The 27,216-nt window shown below is 40.4% G+C and overlaps 2 long non-coding RNA genes across 5 annotated transcripts in view; one reads left to right on the forward strand and one right to left on the reverse strand.

Moving 5' to 3' along the window:
- Positions 1-27,216, reverse strand: part of LOC123335099 — a 459,666-nt gene that overhangs the window by 239,566 nt on the left and 192,884 nt on the right. For 3 of the 4 annotated variants that reach the window (XR_006641412.1, XR_006641410.1, XR_006641411.1), the window contains 2 exons: positions 9,584-9,702; positions 7,579-7,621 (listed from right to left, as the gene is read on the reverse strand). This is a non-coding gene — a long non-coding RNA (uncharacterized LOC123335099). Of the gene's footprint in view, positions 1-7,578; positions 7,622-9,583; positions 9,703-21,082; positions 21,497-27,216 lie in introns of those variants that run through there. The other variant, XR_006641413.1, reaches the window with a different exon arrangement.
- LOC112586933 lies at positions 1,987-21,156 on the forward strand. Its single transcript, XR_003111438.3, has 3 exons — positions 1,987-2,201; positions 20,051-20,299; positions 20,561-21,156. It is a non-coding gene; the product is annotated as an uncharacterized LOC112586933 (long non-coding RNA).

The following is a 27,216-nucleotide window of genomic DNA, read 5'->3' on the forward strand; positions in this document are numbered from 1 at the left end:
ACTCTTTGTGACCCCATGAATCGCAGCACGCCAGGCCTCCCTGTCCATCACCAACTCCCGGAGTTCACCCAAACTCATGTCCATCGAGTTGGTGATGCCATCCAGCCATCTCACCCTCTGTCGTCCCCTTATCCTCCTGCCCCCAATCCCTCCCGGCACCAGAGTCTTTTCCAATGAGTCAACTCTTCACATGAGGTGGCTAAAGTATTTGAGTTTCCGCTTTAGCATCATTCCTTCCAAAGAAATCCCAGGGCTGATCTCCTTCAGAATGGACTGGTTGGATCTCCTTGCAGTCCAAGGCACTCTCAAGAGTCTTCTCTAATACCACAGTTCAAAAGCATCAATTCTTCAGCACTCAGCTTTCTTCACAGTCCAACTCTCACATCCATACATGACCACTGGAAAAACCATAGCCTTGACTAGACGGACCTTTGCTGGCAAAGTAACATCTCTGCTTTTGAATATGCTATCTAGGTTGGTCATAACTTTCCTTCCAAGGAGTAAGCGTCTTCTAATTCCATGGCTGCAGTCACCATCTGCAGTGATTTTGGAGCCCCAGAAAATAAAGTCTGACACTGTTTCCACTGTTTCCCCATCTATTTCCCATGAAGTGATGGGACCTGATGCCATGATCTTCGTTTTCTGAATGTTGAGCTTTAAGCCAACTTTTTCACTCTCCTCTTTCACTTTCATCAAGAGGCTTTTGAGTTCCCCTTCACTTTCTGCCATAAGGGTGGTATCATCTGCATATCTGAGGTTATTGATATTTCTCCCAGCAACCTTGATTCCAGCTTGTGCTTCTTCCAGCCCAGCATTTCTCATGATGTACTCTGCATAGAAGTTAAATAAGCAGGGTGACAATATACAGCCCTGATGTACTCCTTTTCCTATTTGGAACCAGTCTGTTGTTCCATGTCCAGTTCTAACCGATGCTTCCTGACCTGCATATAGGTTTCTCAAGAGGCAGGTCAGGTGGTCTGGTATTCCCATCTCTTTCAGAATTTTCCACAGTTTATTGTGGACCACACTGTCAAAGGCTTTGGCATAGTCAATAAAGCAGAAATAGATGTTTTTCTGGAACTCTCTTGCTTTTTCCATGATCCAGCGGATGTTGGCAATTTGATCTCTGGTTCCTCTGCCTTTTCTAAAACCAGCTTGAACATGTGGAAGTTCATGGTTCACATATTGCTGAAGCCTGGCTTGGAGAATTTTGAGCATTTCTTTACTACTTGAGATGAGTGCAATTATGCAGTAGTTTGAGCATTCTTTGGCATTGCCTTTCTTTGGGATTGGAATGAAAACTGACCTTTTCCAGTCCTGTGGCCACTGCTGAGTTTTCCAAATGTGCTGGCATATTGAGTGCAGCAGTTTCACAGCATCATCTTTCAGGATTTGAAATAGCTCCACTGGAATTCCATCACCTCCACTAGCTTTGTTCTTAGTGATGCTTTCTAAGGCCCACATGACTTCACATTCCAGGATGTCTGGCTCTAGGTGAGTAATCACACCATCGTGATTATCTTGGTCATGAAGATCTTTTTTGTACAGTTCTTCTGTGTATTCTTGCCATCTCTTCTTAATATCTTCTGCTTCTGTTAGGTCCATACCATTTCTGTCCTTTATTGATACTTAGCAGAGATCTAAACAGAATAAAAAATATGTAGCCAAAAATATGAGTTCAGGGTAGAGGTAAGGACCAGAGATATAAATAAAGGAGTCATGAGCACTGAATGCCATACAAAGCCATGGAATGACTGACATCACGTTTGGAGTATAGTTGGAGAGAATGGAAGGCTGAGGATCACACCCTGGGGCATTTCAACATTTAGATGTCAGGAAGAGAGAAGCAGTGAGAGGAGTAGCCAGTGAGGTGGCCAGCGCTTCCAAGCAGGTGGTCTAACTGTGAATCGTAGTTCTCAGAATGTGTGGTTCCCTGAAGTGGAAGAGGGTGTTTCCAAAAGAAGGAAGTAAACAACTGTATCAAAACTGCCAAGAGGGTAAGATAAAGACTGAGAATGGCCGATGGGTTTGACAAGGTAGAGGTGGGTAAGGACTTTACAAGAGCTGCTTAAATTGAGTCTTGGTGATGAGTCCAATTGGAGCAGACAGTGGAGACCAGCTGAGTCTAGCTCTTTCATGAAGTTTTGTTCTCAACGGAAGCAGAAAAATCACCAAAAACTTTCAGAGGAATATGAAGACAGGTGAGAACTTTTCAAATAATGGAGCTATGATGATATATTATATGCTTATGGAAATAATCTTATAAATGGAGAGCATGTGCAAAAGAGAGATTGTAATGAAAACCTTGCAATCCAAGCCAAATAGGGAAGTGAGGCAGTGGGGTGTGTAGATGGGAGGTCCTGTAAGGAGAATTACTGAAGTGGGAATTTTATATAAAGAGGGCTCCTGAACTAAGAAATGGAAATCAGAGAGCAGAATGGCTATAATTATGACTATTTCTAACGTAATGTATCAGTGTTTTTCTGTTGCCTCTGCAGCATCCATTTACCCCTTCTAATAACCAAAGAAGTCTTGATAAATGAATTCATCCTGTTATGGATTAAATTATGGACACACACACAGAGTCCTAACTTCCGGTACCTGAAAATGTAACTTTTTTATTAGGAAACAGAGCCTTTGTGGATAGAATCAAGTAAGATGAGATCATTCAGGTAAGCTCAAAGGTCAAGAAGATCCCTTGGAGAAGGAAATGGCAACCCACTCCAGTATTCTTGCCTTGAAAATCCCATGGACAGAAGGAGCCAGGTAGGCTACAGTCCATGGAGTCACATAGAGTCAGATTAGCAACTAAACAACTTAGCAACTAAACAACAACAAATCTAATATAACTGGTATCTTTAATAAAAGAGGGAAATTTGGACATAAACACATGAAGAAGAATTCCTTGTAGCAACAGAGACAGAAATAAGAGTTGTGCAGCTGCAAACCAAGGTATGCCAAGGACTGTTGGCAGAAACCAGATGTCAAGAGAAAGGCATGCTACAAATTCTCCCCTAGAGCCTTCAAGAAATCGTTGTCCTACCAACACCTTGATTTTGAACTTCTTGCCTACAAAACTGTAAGAGAATAAATTTCTATTAAGTCACACACTTTGTGGCACTTTGTTACAACAGCTCAAGCAAACTGATGGAATCTACCCCTAACTCAAGGAAATCAGCTAAGTCTATCTCCCTGGCCATGTGACTGCTTCAGGGATAAACATGTGACTCAACAAGAGCCCCAAAGGGCTTGAGGAGATATTTGCCAGGCTTCAGGGAAAGAAAGCTCCTTCTTTGCCTGAGCTGCTGCCAAAACTCCCTTCCTGTCAGATGTGGAGAAGAATGCTTTAACCTGGAAACTGCTAGCCGACATCTTAAAACTCTAAGGGAGAAATGCTCACACTGGTGTCAGTATCAAGGAACAAAGCAGAGATATTGAGAAAAAGGAATTCTCACCAAACCAAACTAGGATCCGCTCACCCTCTCACAGTAAAGCCAATCTACTGACACCAGGTTGTAGAAAAGGAAGGAAAAACAGCATTACTGCAGGGCACAAGCAAGGAGTCTAGGTAGCTTGTTTTTAAAAGGCCCAAACTCTCTGCTGGCTTTCAGGGAAAGGTTTTTGAAAACAGGGTATTGCAGGGTGTGTGATCAGCTCATGGACATTCTTCTGATTGATTGGTGGTAAGGTAATTGGGAGTCAACATCATCAACTTTCTGGTTCTAACTGGTCTGGGGTCTATGTGGTTGTGGGCAATATACAATTAACTTCTTCCATTTGGCAAGGGTTTCAATATCTGCAACACAGCTCAAAGGACATAGCTAAGAATATTACCTTTAGACCTCCAGGGGTAACTCAAGATCCCTGATTTTGTTTAATGGCTAACTATCATTATTTTGACTTGCTTAGCTGTTTTGCTCTGCTTCGGCATTTTCTCACTTCTCTGATTACATTCATTCTTTGGAACTTGAAGACGGTTTAGGAGGCTAGAGTTTTCCTACAAGCAAGAGGCAAGCAGAGGACAAGGGGGAGTCTGTCCTAGGAAAGCTGCACAGGGTCTTGTTTGGTTAGAAGACTTTTTCTGCCCAGAATCAAAACAAACTTTACTTAGAAGTTTCAGTTACATGAAGCAATGCCTCCCTTGCATTATTTAAGTTAGTGAGTTGATTTTTAGGGAAGCAACCATTTATTTATTTATTTTGGTTTTCATTTTTTAATTTCTTTAACTGTATTATTTCTATAACATTTATAGAGTGTAGAAGGAAAAATTCTAGGGGAATTTTACAGAGAGTTTCAGAGGAATTCTAAGAAAATTAACAGTCTATTTTGTTAAAGAGATGGTTTTATAATTAAAATGTAGGACTGTATAGTGAAGTGAAGTCGCTCAGTTGTGTCTGACTCTTTGCGACCCCATGGACCATAGCCCACCAGGCTCCTCCGTCCATGGATTTCCCAGGCAAGAATACTGGTGTGGGTTGCCATTTCCTTCTCCAGGAGATCTTCCCGACCCAGGGATCGAACCCAGGTCTCCCGCATTGCAGGCAGACGCTTTAACCTTTGAGCCACCAGTTAAGCCCTGTATGACTGTATAGCACCTTGCATTAAGGAAGTTCAAAGCAGTTTACCAGTGTATTTAACAACTGAATATTAGCAAATAAAATGGCAAACATAGTAATGAAGCTTTGGATTTCATATAGATAATTAATTTGTCTTTTCCATCTATCAAGAGTAGAAACTTACAAAGCAACTCCTAACAGGGGATGGGGGTGGTGAATGGAGTGATCAAATCATTTATTCATTTTGTGTTCATTTATTCACTCAGCAAAAATGTTTTGAGTGTCTGCTATGCTTTGAGCATCATGTTAGGTTTCACGATCATGATCAGAGTATACTCAATGTTTGGGGAAGCAACCATTTAGATCTTTACTTGGTCTCACTGGCCTTTAAAACACTCCATCAGACAATCTAACCCATATTGACCAAGATGGACTTAACATACCCCTCAGTTCAGTTCAGTTCAGTCCAGTCGCTCAGTCATGTCCAACTCTTTGCGACCCCATGAATCACAGCATGCCAGGCCTCCCTGTCCATCACCAACTCTCGGAGTTCACTCAAACTCATGTCCATTGAGACAGTGATGCCATCCAGCCATCTCATCCTCTGTCATCCCCTTCTCCTCCTGCACCCAGTCCCTCCCAGCATCAGGGTCTTTTCCAATGAGTCAACTCTTCGCATGAGGTAGCCAAAGTATTGGAGTTTCAGCTTCAGCATCAATCTTTCCAATGAACACCCAGGACTGATCTCCTTTAGGATGGACTGGTTAGATCTTGCAGTCCAAGGGACTCTCAAGAGTCTTCTCCAACACCACAATTCAAAAGAATCAATTCTTTAGCGCTCTGCTTTCTTCACAGTCCAACTCTCACATCCATACACGACCACTGCAAAACCATAGCCTTGACTAGACAGACCTTTGTTGGCAAAGTAATGTCTCTGCTTTTCAATATGCTATTTCAATATGAAAGTTATTGAAATAACTATTTCAATAGCATAATAGTTATGCTAAAGTCATAACTTTCCTTCCAAGGAGTAAGTGTCTTTTAATTTCAGGCTGCATCTGTCTGCCCTATTGTGTGCATGAGTGCTTAGTCACTTCAGTCGTGTCTGACTCTGTGCGACCCGACCCCATGGACCATGGTCTGCCAGGCTCCTCTGTCCATGGGACTCTTCAGGCAAGAATACTGGAGTGAGTTGCCATTTCCTTCTCCATCCTATTGCAATGGTCTTAAATAAAGTCTCTCTGGCCTGTCTAGTGACATCCAGCACTTTTTTTTTTTTTTTTTTTTGGTATCTCAGGATTTCCTCCACTTTACATCCTGCTTTAGTCACTACACAAAATAATCAAAACATTCAAAATAAAATGCCTTGCTAGTGTACTCTAAGTCTGACATTTTCTTGACTAGCTTGTTTTGATGAGATGAGCAGCTTCACTTCTTCACCCACAGAAGGGGCCCAGCGTTCCCAGAACGAGGATGCCAACAGCACTTTCCCACTGCAATTTGTTTGGATCTTCTCCAGTTCATTTAATGCACTAAATTTCCTTTTTCTGGCTTCCTTCATGACTTTTTCTCTTTACCCTGAAGCTTCCTCTCTCTCCCATAGCTAGGTTTTTCTTCCAAGTCAGACCACCTGAAGGCCTTTTCCTTGTTTATGGGAGGATAATCAGCTACATCCTCTCACGCTGAGTGGGCAGGCTACTTCAAACAGGAAATGTCTTTGAAATGGCTGGCAGAGGCAGCCCGATTTAATTGTTAGGAAAGCACGCCAGGGGCCAAACACTCTGGTCTATTTCATTCTGAAATATTTCTCTTGAGTGGACACAAGGCTGTAGGTAAAATTCTCAACTGAAGAATCTTTTTTGTTGTTGTTTTGGTTTTATAGTACTAACATTTAAACAGCAAATGGCAAAAATTAGAAATTAGTCTTTCAATTAAAATTTTGCTCTGGTAACACTAGTAAGTCCTACCATTTAGTAAGAATGTTGCAAAGAGATAATATAATTAGCCTTTTCATTTTCTTGCTTACCCAGGTCACATCTTCCCCCACCTGACTAATTATCTGAGTGTTCTGTTCCTATCTGCATGTGTGCAGGCTCAGTCACTCAGTAGTGTCCAACTCTTTGCAACCCCATGGACTGTAACCCACCAGGCTCCTCTGTCCATGGGATTCTCCAGGCAAGAAAACTGGAGTGGGTTGTCACTTGCTCCTCCAGGGGATCTTCCTGACCTAGGGATCAACCTGGGTCTCCTGCATTGACGGGTAGATTCTTTACCACTGAGCCACCAGGAAAGTCCCTGTTTTGTTTAGACTCCCCTTATTTCAGGCTCAGAATTTTTGAATTTCCTTGAAAGAATCATCAGAAGAAAAAGAATATAGGACAGATCCTCCTCCTCAGATCTTAAGAGCCTCATGCTGGGTTGTGGGTAGAATCTGATGCTTTCTCAGTCTCTCCTTGGAGGAGAACTGCAGCAGACAGCTCAGCATCCAGTGCCTCTCATCTCATTGTCCCAATGCTGGGAGCTCAACCCCACTACTAACATTAGTGAGGGAGCCATTATTGAGTCTTATGAATGACAGTGACACAATCAAGTTGTTGGTAACAGATTTGGCTGTATCGTGGAGACTGCCAAGAGGGAGCCAGGAATAGACAAGGAAAATTAATTACTGGAGTGAGTTCTATCCAGATATGGGATAAAGATTGTCATATAAGGACACCCAGGTTTCATGTTGGTACATCAGGGTAAAAAGTAATAGTTGACATTCACTGATATTTTCTACTTGTCTAACACCATTCTCAGCCTTCTACATGTAGCCTTATTAACAAATTTTGAGGTATGTACAACTGACATTCATATTATAAAAATTAAGAAATGGGAACATAGAAGATAAATAGTTTGCTATAAATCACATAGCCAGTAAGTGTTGGAACCAGGATTTGGTCTGCCCATACTGTTTCAGAGTCAGTGCTTCTAATTTCTATGACATTCACTGAGGGCAGTGTTTAAAACATAAGATGTTTACCTGAGTTCAGAGTAGGCTGAGCTTCAGGTGCTTTGGAGACAGCCTAGGAAAAAAGTTGCAAAAATCATTAACATAAAGAGTACTCAAACTCAGGGGTAAGGATCAGATAAAAAGTAGAGATTTGAGTCATTAGCATGTAGACAGCAATTGAAAACAAAGGGTAAATATAATTGATTGCCCAAGGAGAGGGCAGAAACAGAGGAGCAAAACTCCAATATTGAGTCCTGAGGAACACCAATATTTAAGGGGAAGTTAGATGAGGAGGGACAGAGGAGCCTGATGGGCTGCCGTTTATGGGGTCGCACAGAGTCAGACACGACTGAAGTGACTTAGCAGCAGCAGTAGACAAGGAGGAGTTTACAAAGGAGGTAAAAGAAGTTTTCCAAGAAGTAGGAAGAAAATCAGGATAGTGTGATGTCAGGAAAAACAAGAGAAAATAGTGGTCATTGATGGCAAATACTGTTGGAAGAAAGGCAGGAATTTCAAAGTGTCTAGTGTTTTCACATGAAAGAACTAAACTTGTGTAACAGTTGGTCAGGATGAAGCCAACACAGAGGATAGATGAAGATAAAGGAGAGAGGAGATGAGCAATGGACCAGGCCCATTGCAATCTATTGTAAATCCTGTGTAAAGGCTGGTAAGCATTTTCCTAGACTTGCCAGAATATTGTGAATATTATTTTTTTGATATAACCCAAAGTGGACAAGTGGTGGTGTCTCAAAGACTGGTTACAGTGAAGAATCTGAAATCATATTAGTGCCCTTTTCAAATCCCGTTACATTAAAATCCATTGATTTATCTTGCATCTAGTTCTATTAGATTATGTAAGAACAGGAATAAATTTAACTAAGTGGTTATACTTGGACCAACACTGTCCAATTCGATTATGAAATAGGAGACACTGGCAAAGAGATACAAACAAGATATCCATCAATCATAGAACACAAATAAGAGATTTAGAACAAAGTAAATGGTTTGGAATGAGGGTGACAGGTAGAGGAAGAGAGAGGACCTCATTATAAGAAGTGGGGGACTTCCCTGGTGGTCCAGTCATTGAGAATATACCTTCGAATGCAGGGGATGCATGTTCGATCCCTGGTTGGGAACTAAGATCCCACATGCCACAGGGCATCTAAGCCCATGTGCTGCAACTAGAGAAACTCATGTGCCACAACTAAAGAGCCCCCACACAGCAACCGCTGAGGCTACGCACCACAATGATGACCCAGTGTAGCCAAAACTTAAAAAAAAAAAAACCCAAGCTGGGAAATAAGCTTAGGGCAGTGTATTGGTTGAATTGTGTGCCTCCAAAAGATATGTTAAAGTCCTAAACCTGGTATCTGTGAATGTGACCTTATTTGGAAACAGATTCTTTGCAGGGAGAATCAAGTTAAGATGAGTACAATGGACCCCTAAACCACTGTAACCGGTGTCCATATAAAAAAGGGGAAGATGCCACATGAACAGAAAGACACACAGGGAGAATACCAAGTGACAACAGTCAGAAATAGAAAGACACACAGGGAGAATACCACATGACAACAGTTAGAAAGGAGAGTGGTGAAGCTGCAATCCAAGGGATGCCAAGGCTGAACGCTACCACCAGAAGCCAGGAGAGGCAAAGAAGGATTCTACCCTGAGTCTCAGAGGATCATGGCCCTGTTAAGTCCTCAATTTCTCATTTCCAGCCTCCAGAACTGGGAGTGTTAAGCCCCCAGATTGGGCTTCTTTGTTATGGCGACTCTGGGAAACTAATACAGAAGGAGTAGTACAATGTGGCCTGTTTCTAATTACTTATCCCTCCTTTCCACAAGAGGAATCCTACATCAACATCAGCATGCATTGTCATGTGACTTTAAGTACCTTTTATGGCAATAAATATACCTCCTTGCTTCACTGGAGTTGAGCCTGACCTCTGCTTTGGCCAGCAAAAGTAAAACTTGCCACATTGAAACAGAAGATTTAAGAACCACCAGGTATTTCTGTTGACCCTATTGCTCCTTACCTTGTGCCAATAGTATGGTAGAGCCCAGGAACGGATTGTGCCTTTAGCCTGGGGCTCTTTCTTTTCCCTCTATGTCAGAGATACAGGCAATCCACATGGCATATCAACATGGTTGAAACCTACAGGGAATTGGAGTCATTTGTCACTGCAATGGAATTTTAAAGTATCTAGAGCCTCAAAAATATCAGATAATTTAATTCATCTTCTCAGACCTAGTGTTTTTAACATCAGATTGTCATAATAATCATTAAATGATTCCATGAGAGCTAGCTAAATATTGGCATATAATGTCTTTTCATGGTGTTCTAACACTGTACTGCTTACTGCAAGTAAATTACCTTAGTTCCTTCACTGTGAAACATTTCTCCAATACAAACCTAGCTTAGTTTTATTAAACTTATCAGTTACCTACAGGTAGATGCTATATTCTGATTCTATTTTTTACACAGATGGAGTCCTGACATTGTTATCTCCTTCAGCAGTGAGTGGGGCATGTTTCACACAGAGGTCAAATCTAAAAGTATGAAACCAGGGGACAGCTATGTTGTTTCATAGCCATACTACTGCAGCCAAACTTCCTCACTTCTTAGAACCTAGTTTCACAAGTTTTTAACAAGGAACGCATTACTATTTAATATTTGAGGAGAGGTACTCAACATTTTTAATGTATATTTCAAGTTTAATCCTAATAAGCTAAGACAGTAAGTAGTTTGGAAATTGCCATAGAATGAATATTGTGTCCTCCCAATATACATAAATTGAAACCTCTTCCACAGTGTGATGTTATTTGGAGGTAGGGTCTTCAGGAGGTGATTAGGGCAAAGCCCTGGTGAATGGGATTGTTGTTTTGTCCCTAAGTCATGTCTAACTCTTTGGTGACCCCATGGACTGTAGGCCACCAGGCTCCTCTGTCCATGGGATTGCCCAAACAAGAATACTGGAGTGGGTTGCCATTTCCTTCTCCAGGGGATCTTCCTGACCCAGGGATCAAACTTGCATTGGCAGGCAGATTCTTTACCACTGAGCCACCAGGGAAGCCATGAATGGGATTCAGTTCAGTTCAGTTGCTCAGTCATGTCCAACTCTTTGCGACCCCATGAATTGCAGCATGCCAGGCCTCCCTGTCCATCACTAACTCCCGGATTTTACTCAAACTCATGTCCATCGAGTTGGTGATGCCATCCAGCCATCTCATCTTCTGTCGTCCCCTTCTCCCCCTGCCCCCAATCCCTCCCAGCATCACAGTCTTTTCCAATGAGTCAGCTCTTCGCATGAGGGGGCCAAAGCACTGGAGTTTCAGCTTTAGTATCATTCCTTCCAAAGAAATCCCAGGGCTGATCTCCTTCAGAATGGACTGGTTGGATCTCCTTGCAGTCCAAGGGACTCTCAAGAGTCTTCTCCAACACACAGTTCAAAAGCATCAATTCTTCGGTGCTCAGCTTTCTTCACAGTCCAACTCGCACATCCATACATGACCACTGGAAAAACCATAGCCTTGACTAGACGAACCTTTGTTGGCAAAGTAATATCTCTGCTTTGAATATGCTATCTAGGTTGGTCATATCTTTCCTTCCAAGGAATAAGCATCTTTTAATTTAGTGCCTTACAAAAGAGACCCTTCATCCCTCAGTGAGCTCCCTCTGCTTACCCTTTCTGCCATGTAAGATTACAGCAAAAGGATAGCCATCTATGAGCCAGGAAGCAATCTCTCACTGGATACCGAATCTACTGGCATCTTTTTTTTTTTTAATTTTATTTTATTTTTAAACTTTACATAATTGTATTAGTTTTGCCAAATATCAAAATGAATCTGCCACAGGTATACATGTGTTCCCCATCCTGAACCCTCCTCCCTCCTCCCTCCCCATACCATCCCTCTGGGTCGTCCCAGTGCACCAGCCCCAAGCATCCAGTATTGTGCATCGAACCTGGACTGGCAACTCGTTTCATACCTGATATTCTACTGGCATCTTGATCTTGGACTTCCAGCCTACAGAACTGTGTGAAATGAACTTTTGTTATTAAAGCCACTAAGTCTTTGGTATTTCTGTCTTGGAAGACCAAATGGACTGAGATATAAATAAACTTGATCTATTCATGTGAAGAAGGATCATAGGATGCTATATATGACTTCAATATTCAACAAATATTTATTGATAATGTACCATTTAACAGGCATTCTTTTAAGTGCTGGAGACATAGCTATTAACAAAGTAAACATTACTTATAAAGCTCACATTACTAAATGATTTTATTTAATGTCTATTTTGTCCTGAGGTCTTGAATACAGATTCCAGTTGTTAATTTGTACTGCTAGTTTTTAAAAAGTACATATACGCTATCTCTTCTAATGTAATTATAAGGCTCCCATATTGCCTGATTTTTCAACAGTATAATAACCATAACTGGTATCAATACCCATTTAGAATTACATTAGCAGCAATGATTTTACAGTCCCTAAATGGATATAATCAACAAAGGAAAAATATTTACTAAACATTAGTTAGTCTGGAGACATAGAGGATACCTTACTATTCATATAATGACAGACTTTACTTACAGACAATTTGAAAGAAATGCCACTCTCTTTATTCAAATGGTACAATAGTGCTATTAAAACAAGACATTTGTCTTCGAATGTGCCTTCTTTATCACTACTAATGCACAGGGTCATTAGTTCCAACACTGTGAATAGGTTTTCACTAACCCATTCAATTTAATTAGTACACCAGATAATATATAAGAGCACACTTTGTACTGCAGCTAATAGTAGATAATGGTTCTTAAAAAGAGAGAGTAATTGCTTACACTTTGATGGCCACACAGAAGAAAAAATATATATACATACACACACAAAAAAATACATATTTTAATATATATTCATTTAAAGTCATTGAAAAATGTCAAAACACAGCTCTCTTACAAGAAGCAAAGGCCATAATCATCCTCTAGAAATTAAGGACAGTCACAGATTAGGATAAATCATTGCCACACACAAAGAGCAAACATGTCCAAAGAAGTTTTATCCTTTTTCTGCCTCCATCACAATAAATATCCCCTGGCATTAGCTGGCCTGGGGATCATTTCATACTTCTTAATGAAGTGTTCAACTCCAAATATTTAAGCAATATGCTATGACATTTCCTTGTAATGTAGGCTGATATTCTGTCAATTTACTTTCAAATATGAAATTGAATCAATATTGAAATCATATTCCTAACAGAAAAGGAAGGTATGTTTCTTGCTGTGGTAGTGTTCATTTTACACATTAAAGGATTTAAGCTAACTCCTCTGCTAAATTCACTAACTCCTTAAATCTATTCTCAATCTGCATCTATAGGCAGTTACAGAAATCACCAGGATATATTGGCAACAGAGAATTCTCACATTCAATGAACCTCAACTAAGTAGCAGCTGTATGCCAGGATACCAGGTCTTGGCATTAAGACTCCACCCAGGCCTCAAGCTGCTGATGACTTTAGCAGAAAAAAACAGATAAGGGGGCTTGTGAAGAACTAGGAAATAGTTTGGCTTTCAAAGAATTAGGCTTTGAAATCAACAGAGGGCCACATATTTGAACAATTTCCTGTAGTACCACATGCTTATTGAAGTAACAGGTAAATGATCAGATCAAAAATATGTAAAATCCTCTTAAAATGGTCCAAAGGCTCCTAGGCTTTAAATATATGATTGATTTAAGATACAGTGAAAGAATCAAAATCTTACATGAATGTCTGGAATTAGACTGCTAACATTAAATGAATGGTTCTAACAAATCAATGTCTGAAGCATTTCAGGAAGAGACTGATTTTGAGTGTACCATCTACCATCCCAGAACAGGTTGATATAGGGCCTCATTGAATTTGGATTAGGTATAAACATATGTGGCTCAACTAGTAAAGAATCTGCTTGCTATGCGGGAGACCTGGGTTTGATTCCTGGGTTGGGAAGAGCCGCTGGAGAAGAGAATGGCTACCCGTTCCAGTATTCTGGCCTGGAGAATTTCATGGACTGTATAGTCCATGGGGTTGCAAACAGTTGGACAAAACTGAGTGACTTACATTTCACTTCAATTCATTAACATAGATAAAGCTACAACACCTAGGATGGAAGAAGGACAAAGGATGCTTGTGCCCCCAGAATAAGAGAGAAAGACAGAAAATTCAGAGGCAAATGCTTTCTGTCTTGTACTTTGAGGAACCATGATATTTCAGAGTTTGGGGCTCTATCTCTCAGTCGAAAATGTAATGTGGTTATTTATTTTGGAAAAGAACTCATAGAAATAGATTATTACTGACAAGGACTGATCTTTATTTTCACCAAAAGGTATAATCGAGAACTTTCACATTCAAGAAATCTCTACTAAGTAGTAACCTATTGAATCAGAAGTAGAACCAATGTCCATTTGGCTGGTTTTGGTAAGAGTCACATGTGGAAATCCAAAACTGTTTAGACAAATTTATACCTTGCAAACCTGGCCAGTTGTCTAGCTAACTTGCCTATGGTTTAGCTCTGCCTGCAGGGAGAAGAAACAAATTGCCCAGGCAGTCACAATAATCTGATCTGCATGATAACCAGATTTCTCACTTTCAATACATATGTCAATATTCCAGCTTTTAGATTAGTCTTGTGAGTTTCTCAGCATGAAGCTGCAGCATCCCCACATCTAGCTATTCTGAGACTCTGATGAAACAAAGGCCTTGGTCCTGTAGAGCCAACTCTAGCCTAGGATAAAATTATCAATCAGATGAGTCCTGCTTTGAACAACACGACTCCTCGAACTCTGACCATAGCGACTTGAACCAAGGTTTGGTGTCCAAACTCTAGCAGGCTGTAAATAGCCTTGTCTCATGAAGTGGGTGAAAAAATACAGGGTCTGTTAGGGGTTTTGTTGTTGTTGTTGTTGTTGTTGTTTTTTAAGGAAATTTAGACATAACTTGAAGGAGTCAATGGATATATGGAACAGATAGCAGTGGAGGAATCCAGAGATTCCAGAGGCAACAGAGATAAGAAGACAGCAGAATTCATAATTTGAATCCATAAGGTAAAGAGGAGAGCAGAGGGATCATTGCTGGTGACTGGCAGAGAGAGTTGCTAAGGCCCTGACACTGGAGAGGATGTCTGTAGCTGTGGTGTCCTGCACAGCTCCCGGGCCTCCTCAGGGCCTGTCTGCAGCAGTGGAAACAGTTCCTTGCCTCATTTACTTCTGCATCTCCCAGAAACACCCACTAAACAAGATTGCTAATAATGTTTTATTCCTTGCAACATGAAAGAGTCTAACATAATTTTTTAAGAAATATTAAAATATAGACCTCCTCACTCAAACAGCTTTTTGATTTCCACAAGGCTATTTTTAAAAGATGCTAAAATGGTTTCCTATGTTCCTGAGTTAATGTATAATTAAAAGAAACCCTTTCTTGAATGAAAAATTCTTCAGTATTTTCTTAGCTGAGCCAATAAACATATTTTGCCAATAAACATATTTTTTACAAATATATGACTGAATAAATCAAAATGTTCAAAAGTATTTCTCATAAATAGAAAATCATTACTTGTTAGATGTTCTGAAAACAAAAAAATAATCCAACTGAATCATTTTCTAGTCTATAACATAGAAGATACCTGATAGTGTTGCTGTTGATTCAATACAGTTTATATCTTTTCTCAGGTTCAATAATTTGATACAAGTATAATCATTAGGCTCAATTTATTCCTATCCTTACATAAAACTTCTATTCTCATTTCTGTCACCAATTGAATCTGTCTCCAATTGAAGAAATACATATTCCTTTAAACATTAAATAAAAGTCTAATCTGTACATGCTGCACTAACCACTAGCCTCAACCCAAAATAAAGGAAGAGAAGTCCCTCCAGTTGAAATAAAATTCATGTTTTTTAAACAAAACTTAACCACAGCTAAGAAAATTGGCTTAATAGGTACTAACTTTAGAGACTATACTACATAGTAGCATAGACTGTCTATGAAAGTATTTTTTTCAAATTGGTGAAGCTCCGTGGCAATGCAGGTTATGTATGATGAAACAGGGAACTGATAGAAAGAGGAAATGTGGACTAGAGTTCAACTGGAAAAACTTCCCAGTGAATATGAGTGTTGAGTTGGGCTTGGCCTAATGGCAGAATTAGAATGGCAGAGCAGAGGAGAGACCATCTCAGGCCACGTGAAGTGGGGTCAGGAAAAGGCTTTACCCAAGTACAGGGGTCAGGATGCAGGGAGAAGGGAAACAACACAAGCCAGGAGGTGGGATTCATTGGTGAAACATCTAGCACATAATGCAGAAGTGCCTGAACCAGTAAGAACTGTGGATCTTAAGGAGGAAACCATCCGAATATAATTGGTTTCAGGAGGAGAGAGACTTTCAGGAGGAGAGATATTGCCAGCAGCAGGACCTACTAGAAGATAACTGAAAAAATCTAAGTTCAACATGACAGTTACCAGACTACAGTCAGTTGGAATATTATTGTTCAGTGGCTGAGTCATGTCCAACTCTTTGCAATCCCATGGACTGCAACATGCAAGGCTTCCCTGTCCTTCACTATCTCCCAGAGTTTGCTCAGACTCATGTCCATTGAATTGGTGATGCCATCCAACAGTCTCATTTTCTGTTTCCCCCTTCTCTTCCTGCCCTCAAACTTTCCCATCATCAGGGTCTTTTCCAATGAATTGGCTCTTTGCATCAGTCGCAATATGGCAAAGGGCAAATTGAACAGACACATAAGTGACTGGGTATTAATGGAATATGAGATAGACGGGGAAAAAATTGAAGATAAAGATTAACCAGCCTCTTAGACCTATGTCATCAGTGTTTGGAAGTGAGGGTGGAAAGTGAGGGAGATGAAGTGTTGGGGTGAGGATATTATAATTTTGAAATCATCAGAAAGTTATCCTGGGGGCACTGGACAGAAGAGAGAACAGTGTGTCTGTCATTTGTCCTTCCTACCCAGCAATCACATGAATTCAGAGTCATTTTGAGATGCTCACTGACTGGCTATATACAAGCAAGTACCTGCATTATTTGGTAATTTAGTAAGGCACAAGCTCTCATCTATATGACCAATAAGCAGCATATAGAACAGGTCTAGAAAATATCAGAAAAGTCATGTGCCAAAGCATGGTAAGTACATGTATTAATAAGAGAAGCGTGGACACATGCATCCCCTCAAATAACTGAAGGGATGTGACTCAAATAACAACAATGAATTTCTAAAGACACTAGAACAGTGTGCTCAAAACATTACCCCAACCTCTCCTTGAAGAAACTTTGACTAGCATTTACCATTATTTTTGGCAGTTAGTTTCTCTGAGCCAAATTTCCCAATCAGTCTCCACAGTGCTTGCCCCAGGTTCTCCCATCTTCTCCAGCATCTACTTGGCCTCATGCTCTGACACCCCCTTAGTCTTTGAAACTGGGATCACTGTGTTCCCCTGTGTTTGGTCTTGTCCCAGACTCTGAATCTGGTGCTATCTTAAAAGTAGGTAGAATTTAAAGAGTTCTATACTAATCCTTATGTGGCTCAGCACTATATCTCAACTGTACTGCTCATATTGTTTTGACATCATACACAGAGGATAGTTCAATAAGAGGATATCTGCCTTTTTCTGTGGGACCAGTCACCCAAGCCAAGTCACTTAGTCTGAGGTTTTGCCCTCTCCTCCCCTTTGAAATTCTTCAGAGTTCTAAGTTCTGCTCTGACCACAGATTAGTATATCTGGGTCTCCAGTTATTTGTGTGTTCTGGTAAGCTTGTCAATCCCAAATATGTGATCCATACAGATAGACGGGTGAAACAGTTCGCTTTGTGAAGGTACTACTCAAACAGGACTGCCCTAACTTTCAGTGAAAGAAAGTGAAAGTGAAGTCACTCAGTCATGTCCAACTCTTTGCGTCCCCGTGGACTGTAGCCCCCCAGGCTCCTCCGTCCATGGGATTCTCCAGGCAAGAATAGTGGAGTGGGTTGCCATTTCCTTCTCCAGGGGATCTTCCAGACCCAGGGATCGAACCCTGGTCTCCCGCATTGCAGGCAGACGCTTTAACCTCTGAGCCACCAGGGAAGCCCTAACTTTCAGTAGCATCATCTAAATTAAACTTGATTTAATCTACAATCAAAACTACTTGAGTCAGAAAACAGTATGACTTAATAAAATCCATACTCACATCATGGAAGGACTATATAAATTTATAACTGTATTTTGGTAGAATTAAAAGTATAAACACAAATCTTCAAATATCTGAAGAACTGGTTTCTTTTTATAATTCAGTGTACCCTACCCTAAATGACTTAAGTTTAACTAATCCTCAGAAATCTTCTTTTGATTAAGTAAATCAAATCTGAATGTTTTTCACCATGAAAAACATCATTCTAAAAAATCTATTTATAAGTTTGATGCCTTGGATATTATGGCCACTTTCTTTAAAAAAAAGTTTCTCTTTTTAATCAGTAAAAATAATATCCAGCAAAGAAAACCTACCCATCAAAAGTAAACAAATCTGGCTCAGTTTTGTTTCAACTCCTATATCAAAGCCAGAGTAGAGACATTATGTATTTGGGTAATCTGTACTCAAATAAGGGCTGTTATAATTTAGGGAAGTTTTATCTTTAGTCTAGCTTCAATTTTGTTCTGTTTTGTTTTTATGTTTGTTGTGAGGGGGCCGTGGTATTTAAAATTGCCCAAGTGGTTCTGGGTTTACCCTGTCTTTGCCAAGGAGCCTGAGAATAAGATCAGGGAAAATGCAAAGCAATAGAAATAAAAACAAAAATAAACAAATGAGGCCTAGTCAAACTTACAAGCTTGCACAGCAAAGGAAACCATAAACAAAATGAAAAAAAATATGGAAAAGGAGAAAATATTTGCAAATGATGCAACCGACAAGAGCTTAATTTCCAAAATATACAAGCAGCTCATACAACTCAACAACAACAATAACAAAAACCCAAACAACTCACTTGAAAAATGGTCAGAAAACCTAAATAGACATCTATCCAAAGAAGAAATACAGATAGCCAAAAGACTCATGAAAAGATGCTTAACATCACTAACTGTCAGAGAAATGCAAATCATAACTACAATGAGGTATCACTTCACACCAGTCAGAATAGCTTTAAAAAGTCTACAAATAACAAATGTGGAGAGGGTGTGGAGAAAAAATACAACACTCTTACACTGTTCAGTTCAGTTCAGTCACTCAGTCGTGTCTGACTCCTTGAGACCGCACAGTCTGCAACATGCCAGGCTTCCCTGTCCATCATCAATTCCCAGAGCCTGCTCAAACTCATGTCCATTGAGTCAGTGATGCCATCCAACCATATTATCCTCTGTCATCCCCTTCTCCTCCCACCTTCAGTCTTTCCCAGCATCAGGGTCTTTTTCAATGTGTCAGTTCTTCACATCAGGTGGCCAAAGTATTGGAGTTTCAGCTTCAGCATCAGTCTTTCCAGTGAATACTCAGGACTGATTTCCTTTAGGATGGACTGGTTGGATCTCCTTGCTATCAAAGGGACTCTAAAGAGTCTTCTCCAACACCACAGTTCAAAAGCATCAATTCTTTGGCACTCAGCTTTCTTTATAGTCCAACTCTCACATCCATACATGACTACTGGAAAAACCATAGCCTTGACTAGACGGACCTTTGTTGGCAAAGTACAATTGGTGAGTTATAAATTGGTGCAGCCACTATGGAGAAGACTATGGAGGTTCCTTAGAAAACTAAAAATAGAGTTGCCATATTATCCAGGAATCCCACTCCTGGGCATACACCCAGACAAAACTATAATTCAAAAAGATACATGTACCTCTATGTTCGTAGCAGCACTATTTACAATAGCCATAACATGCAAACAACCTAAATGTCCATACACAGACAAATAGATACAAAAGATATAGCATATATATGTGATCAAATATTAATCAGCCATAAAAAAGAAGGAAATAATGTCATTTGTAGCAACATGAATTGACCTAGAGAAAGAAATCAAAGAAAGACAAATATCATATGATATCACTTACATATGGAATGGAATCTAAAATATTACACAAATGAATATATCTACAAGACAAAAACAAACTCACAGATTTAAAGAGCAGACTTGTTGCCAAGGGGGAGGCTGGGTAAGGGAATGGAAGATTGGGCATTTGGGATTAGCAGGGATGAACTACTATACATAGAATGGGTAAACAACAAAACTATACTGTGTAGCACAGGGAAGTATATTCAATATTCTGTGACAAAACATAATGGAAAAGAATATGAAAAATAATATATATTATGTGTAACTGGGTCACTTTGCTGTATAAAAGACATTAACAGAACATTATAAATCTACAATACTTCAATAAAATTAAAAAAAAAAAAAAAAAAGACCATGGAAAGGGGCTTTGCTGCCCCTACTCAAGGGAGGTGCCTGATTGCCTATGAACCTTTCCAGCTAATAGTCTTCATTGACTGGCAGGCTAAAGGGAGCACTCAAGGGAGCACTCAGCCTTCCTCATCCAAGGCGCAGCCAGCTGATGTGGACTGTGCCCATCTCCAGCACCGCCACGCATCCTACCCTACTGAAGCTACACTAATGAGAGGTATACGTGCTTCTTTCACTAAGGAATCAGACAAGCATCTCAAAGCAAACCAGAGAAAGAAGACTGGGAACTGGGGCTCTATTTCTAGCCCATTTACTCAGAGAAACTCAAGGAAAATCCAAGAGGTGAGAATTTAGGCCTTGGGCGGTTGCCACACATAGATACTCCCTTCTGACTAATTCTCTCATCATCCCAACTCTCCCATGGCATCTCCTCTCAGCCTATCTGGAAGCCACTGTCTCTTAGCCAGCATTCCACCTCCCTCCTCCAAAGAGCCCCTCCCTCAACCATTTAAGCAAGGCTAACCCTCTATTCCAATTGGTTTCTGAAAATTCCTATGGTTTCTGTATCAGCTGAAGTTCATGAAGTTTTTATCTTGCCAATAGCTCCTGCAGGCTTCAAAAGGATGGATGAGCTCAGAGCTGTAATTGTGTGAAGAAAAACAGTATAGAGCTTGATTTTGGTTGGTTCTCCAGAAGTGAAATAAGAGATTGAATATAAAAGCACATCGTGAGCAGCTCAGATACAAAAAGAGAACTATGACCCACCATCTGCAGCAACCACCAACACGTGGTCTACAGCAACCAGCCCTGGAAGCCAGACTTGCAAGAGGTCAGATCACCAGCTCCAGCCACCAACCCAAGAAACCAAACAGCAACTCCTGTAACAATTAGCCCAAATAGCCACAATTTGATTAATAACTGATATATCCCTTAATTTTTGTCCCCCTTCTACCTTGGGACCAGCCACAAAAAGCCAAACATGTAACCCAAACCAATCACATAGGCTGCCCTGCTTCTAGTCAGCCCACCCAAGCTTCCCCAGGCCAACAGTCTCAATTCAGGGAATATTGGGTGTATTTGAAGCTTTATTTTTATCACTGTAAATTTTCCCACTCCTCTGCCTACCTTTGACTTTCTGCCAAAATGGAAGAGATGATAGCTGACTTCCATAAGCTCTGAATAAATAGCCTTTGCTTGTTCCCATTTGGTTGGTCTTCATTTATTTCCACAGAAGCCTGGTGCTAAGCTCCTCCCTGACTAAAGGCAAGCACATCTCATCACAGCAGGAATTAATTCATTATTAGTTAATCAATTAATTATTTATCCTAGGGAGGCTCAGTCCACTATTCTCACATGAAGGAAACATGTCTCTCATATTAGATGCTTTTAAAGCTACTTCTTGAGAACCTTGAGAAATAACTGACATTATTTGCTAAAGAAACATTGACTCCTACTTGTTCCTGCTTTTACCACCAGGAGCCCACACATTAGCTGAGAATGGCTCTGTCTGAGTCAACCAGGATAGATGTGCAATCTTCCAATAGATTATTTATGATCTTAGTTGGGGGAGGGTCATTTTGTTCCATCTCACTACATTTAATTTACTTTTCCCCAATTTGAAAGCAAAAGATTCTTTGAAAGTCATACAAACCAACATAACAAAGGACATGCTGTATAATATGCTGCCTTTAGAAAGAGCCCAAGGAGAAGAAAAATCTGAAAGACAAGTCTTTACTTAAAAGAAAATCTCACACACAGAGATTGTTTTATCAGTTATTTCCATTATCGTGAAACGGGAGTAATGGAGACAGGATTCAAATATTTTAAGGGTTTCTTTAAATTGTTGAAACCATGTGGCAAACCAGAAAATAAAAGACCAAAACATTTATAAGGTAATGCTTTTTATATTTATTGATTTAAACAGAGATGTGTAAATCTTTAATTTATTTAAATTATATGTGGAGGTAGAAGCCTCAGATTGAGCATAAATTTTACCACCACTGTGATACAGTATTTGGAAAACAGAAGAGCCTACAGATTATGTATTTGCATGAGAAATTGAAGAAGTTTCCAAAGACCAAACAAACAAAAATATTCTGAAAGAGGAAATTGTATCAGGCTTGACCCAATAGCAACATCCCAGTCACCAAAAGGGAGGAGCAACAGGGTTAGATTTGCTGTGCATAGAACTGACTGGCAAGTGAATACTAAATGAGCTTTTTATTCTCATAAATCCCCAAAACTTTAAGTACTAGCACACCAGGAGGACAGAGACCACTTCATCATGGCCCTGCATGATTCTTCACTCTGAGTGCCGCCAGCGCAGGGCAGGAAGCAACCAAGAGGCATGGTCTACCCCACTGGCAGCAGCAGCAGAACAAGAACAGCAGTCAGGTTCCCCAGTGACCCTGCACTAAGCATTAGAGCAGCGGAAGACACTCTGTTTACAGATGACTGGAAACGGCATCCTTGGCCAATCAGCATCAGCTCCATCATCAATACTCGACACCCATGGAAGGGATAAGCAGGGCTTCCCAGAGAGCAGAGGCCATGGAGGAGGACTGGTCATACTATTCGCACTACACAGAGAAACATGTGAGAAAGAAGCATAGAAATAAATGCAGAAATTTTTGAGTGGGGCTAGAGTCCCCAAAGAAGAGGGAAAGATGAGAAGCAGAAGAATGTTATTTATCATCATTCATATGATTCCATTTTTCTTCAGAATGATGTGTGGTTTGCAGAAACACTAGTTTACAGGTATATAATTTTCTTTTCAGAAATGCTATTCTGAAAATGTTTAAATGATGTGTTTTCTATTTCTCTCATTCCATTCATCATCACTTTGAAACATGATTTCTCTGCCATCATGACCCCAAAGAAAATGCCTTCAGACTAGACGAGGACATAAAGGAAAAAAACCTCTATTTTTCCTGAAAACCTCTATTTTTCTGAAAAGCAGAGGAGAGAGAGTTAAGGACGATGAGACAGGTAGACATAGATGTCCTACTTCCAGGTCCAGGTAAAAATCCTGAAGGACAGTAGTGGCAGTGAGATGGGGAGAACACAAGGACTTCCAGGCAGCAGTTGGCCTCCTCAGGGATGGCCCAGGAAAACCTGCCCACTTCTAGGAGTAGCCTGACATGTGACCCAGCACCACATCCAGAGTGCGCAGGAGAACACTGGCTAATGGAGAGGGCGTGGCAGATGAGCCTGAGGTTCTGCTCAGGGTTTTCCACTGCCTTTGCATGGCTTCAGGGACTTGTGGAGGCCTGCATGTCTGCTAGGGAGCAGGCAGAGATGCAGAGGCACTAAAAGAACTGCCAAGAAAAGGACCAGAGTCACAGACTTCAGTGGTGATAGCACACATTTCCAAGAGTCCAGGGGTCAGATGCACCTCAGCGCTCACCAGGCCGATCAGAACAGAGGAAATGCAGCAGATGCTTGGCAGAAAACGAGCCTCTCCACCCTGACAGCACAAGAAGGCAGTAAGGCCCTCCTTACATAAGGCAAGATGCCATCTCAGAAGGTACAGAGCAAGAGAAAAGCTGCAAACCAAGCATTTACCTGAGAGAATGCCAGGCAAGAGAGATGATTAAGGAGTCAGAGGAATTATTTTGCAACTTCAGAATTCTTTCCTACCAGTCCCCCACCCCACCCCATTGAGAAACCTAAGAGAGAAGCCTCATGAGGAAATTATATCAATTGCAGAAAAGACAAAAGTTCCATCTCACTTTCACATCCCAGTTAACCCCATATATGTCTATGCTATAATAGGATTCCCTCAAAATGTTTCAGTATTTTAAAACATGTCTTCAATCATAGAGTTTATGAGAGGAAATGCAATTGACATGGAGCGAGGAAAAGAAAGCTCATGAGACAAATGGACGAAGACTGTTTGGGTAAATTTCCTGTTTGGTAGAGAATAGCCAAGGGACTTGATAGGAGGTCGAAGGTGAGCGCACAGAGAACACTGGAGAGAACTCCACACCGAGGTGGGTGAACACACGGCACAGGACAGCTTGTCAAAGAGAGGATTCATGACGGGCATGAAGAATACACTGGGACAGCAGGCGGTGTCGGCGTTAATTATGACAGATCTGGAACTGATGGAGATATCGGCATTTTCAAAATGTGTTTCCAAAGTTTGATGAATGGATGCCTTTAACCTTCAAATGACAGCAAGGAAAATGGTGAGGCACTTTTTCCGTATGCTGCATGCTAAATTTTAAAATTCAGTATTATTCCAGAATCATATTTTATTGATTCCTATGGAGTTTAAGGTAAATGAGTTGTCTAAAAAACAGAAACATGACAGAAAGATCATTCTGATTCTAACTTATTACAGATAGTGTATCGAGTTATTTACAATAAAGAAGGTGCATGTTTCCAGGAAGAGCCTAGAATTTTGTCAATGCAATTTTTCACAATACTGCACTAGCTTTGATGTAGAAGAGTGGAATTACAAAGATTTTGTCTCTGGAGGGGCACACAGAGATCTGGAAGAGCTCTCCAAAATATCTCCTAAAAATATACCTAATCTCCAAACATCACACCATTATCTACATTACTCTTAAATAGTAAGGTTCTTAAATTTTCTAGTTTAAATCTATTCTGGGTTCATTCCTTGCTAGACAGCAATTCTGAGCACTCCTGATAAAGTGGGGAACAGACCCCTGGAATGGGGGTTTACATGAGAATCTCTCAAAGGGAGAGTGAGTCAGGCAAACACCACTGAGCCAGAGACAAATCCCAATCAAGGCAGACAACTGAGGATCCTGTGTACACGCTAGGTCACTTGGTTTTTCCCTTCACCCTAAGTAGGGAGGAAGTAGAAATAAAAGTGAAAGATCTGTCCTGCTAAAGACCATTAAAGCAGAACTCGATAGAAACCATCTGATTGGAACAATAATTACACAAAAGAGAGAAAAGCATTCTCCCTGACACAGAAACTGGAGTCATTAGAAATCTGGAGAAGACAGAGCACGCTTAGCCCCTGAAAAGCCCCAATGCCTTAGCAGAAGCAGAACACCATGGCCCTGGCAGAAGTGGCAGTGATCTGCAGGTGGGGCCTCAGTGCCGGACAGGGGAGACAGTGATGCGGGGAGTAAGAGCTATCCAACAGAGGGCATTAGCAAAGGCGTCGGGACCAGAGACGCCACATGACCACTGTCTGGCCTTGATCATGATCACAGCTGAAACATCTCAAGGACTTCCAGATATAACCACTTTGGGGAGGGAAAAGAAATTTGCAGGAGACAGAGCTCCTGAATGAGCAGACAGACACAAAAGATACACAGCATGGGTTATTACTGTTAACACCACCCTGAATGTAAGATTAGGTGAGTCTAGCTGGATAACACAAATTACATAGATGTCCAAGGTAAGTTTCCCCACAATCATCCTCAGACTTCCAGGAATTCATAACCTGGGGCCAAGGACCTTGGAACAATGCATTTTTAAAAATAAAACCATAATTTTTCAAAATTCTATGTAAGTATCTTTATGGATATTTTTCTAGCAAAAATATTCATAACTTTTGTCTGCTTCTCAAAGGGCTATGTGACATTCCCCACCCCCCAAACTGAGAACCTGGAGTCTTTCTTGCTGTATCACATTTCCTAGGATGCAGCAGAGATGGGAGAGGCCTCTTTACTGTCCACTTTGAGAGCTTTGGAGTGGACAGAAAATAGCTTTCAAAGCTCTGTGATTAAGGGTACCTTTGACCTTCAGGATCTTTGCCCCTGCAATGTCAGAAACTCCCATCCAAGTGATGGTGTCATGCTTTCTTTCCTCCATCCTACAGACTTGGAGCACACAGCTGAGCCATCCAAGAGCCCCTGTACTGGGCTGACTCTACTCAAAAGACTCTCATAAGATCCAGGGTGACAGTGCAAATTGCAAAAATATAGCCCATTGGCACATCATTTATAAACGTTTCATAAGAATTTCCCCCCAGCAGCCCACTGAACATTGTAAAAGCCAGAGCTGAGTGAAGACTGTAAAATCAGGCTCCGTATATTTAGCAACAAGCACTGTCTGGATAGAGAGATAAGATATTGGACCTGCTCTGGTGGACATTCTTTATAGGCAAGGAGACAAAAATGTAATTTTTTAGTTTTATGGTCACAGCAGCTTTAGCTGATAGCAGAGAAGAATCCCATTTTCTTGTTGAGATCTGTAGACATTTTATATGTGTCTTGGAACTAAAAAGAAAAGAAAAAAAGCCTAAAGTCATGATTAAACATCAGAAGGTTAACAGACATTTTTCTCTTTTTAGTGACTACATTCCAGCACTGTTAAGCTGGGGCATTGTCATGACAAATCCAACCAAATATGAAAAAGTTGCCAGTCTATAAACTTAGTCCAGCACCACCGACCTTGTAGGTAATTCAGTTCTGTTGAGATAATTGCCAGGAGAACAAATTATAAATATAGGCCATTGCTACTATAAGCAAAATCCACTGCAAAAGCAGTTAGTTCCGAAATAAATTGCCTATGGAAGCTACCAGATCCCCAAGGTCTTTCCATTGTATTCAATAGTTAAGATTCTAACATGAGCAGTAAATCAAAAATTCTAGTTTCCAGGGATTCTTTCCTAAGAACTTTAAAAAGTGTCTTCAAATGTATTTTACTATGCATATTAAAGCCTAAAATAGAATTGGTCACTTCAAAAATTATTTCCCTGTGATCTATAGCACTGAGATAATCCAGCAAATTATGGTGACATATAAGGACATATTTATACTAAAAACGGAATTTTTCAAAGGACATTTCTTCTGATAAATTTGTCTTTTAGTGACAATAATTACTTATTTCAGAGATACTTAACCACTAATGGCGGGATAATCTCAAGATACAACTGCACATTTTTAGAAATTTAAGCCAAAATTAATCAATCTATCTAATTTAACTAAGGGGAGAAGAAATATTCTCTCAAGACCACACTTTCTTATGAGCCTATAAGTTTAAGGTGGCAGTATAATTGGAAAGAAATTTATTAAAGGGCCGGAAATTACCCTCAAATTAAAACATTTACAGCCTAAAGCTGTAATTAGAGCAAAGGTGAAGGCAAGAGATTCACAAAGAAATCTTGGCTGCTCCTGACTGCTCCTTGGATGCCATCTTTGCTAATTCATTATCTTGTTTCCATGGTTAATTACGGGGGCTCCCCAAGGTGTGATAATTACTTTTCTGCTTCTTTTTCCTTTCCCTCTATTTTATTCATTAACTTTCATGACTTGAACAATTCACATAGAAAT

The sequence above is a fragment of the Bubalus bubalis genome, chromosome 9 (genome assembly GCF_019923935.1).
Source record: "Bubalus bubalis isolate 160015118507 breed Murrah chromosome 9, NDDB_SH_1, whole genome shotgun sequence".
Classification (NCBI taxonomy): domain Eukaryota; kingdom Metazoa; phylum Chordata; class Mammalia; order Artiodactyla; family Bovidae; genus Bubalus; species Bubalus bubalis.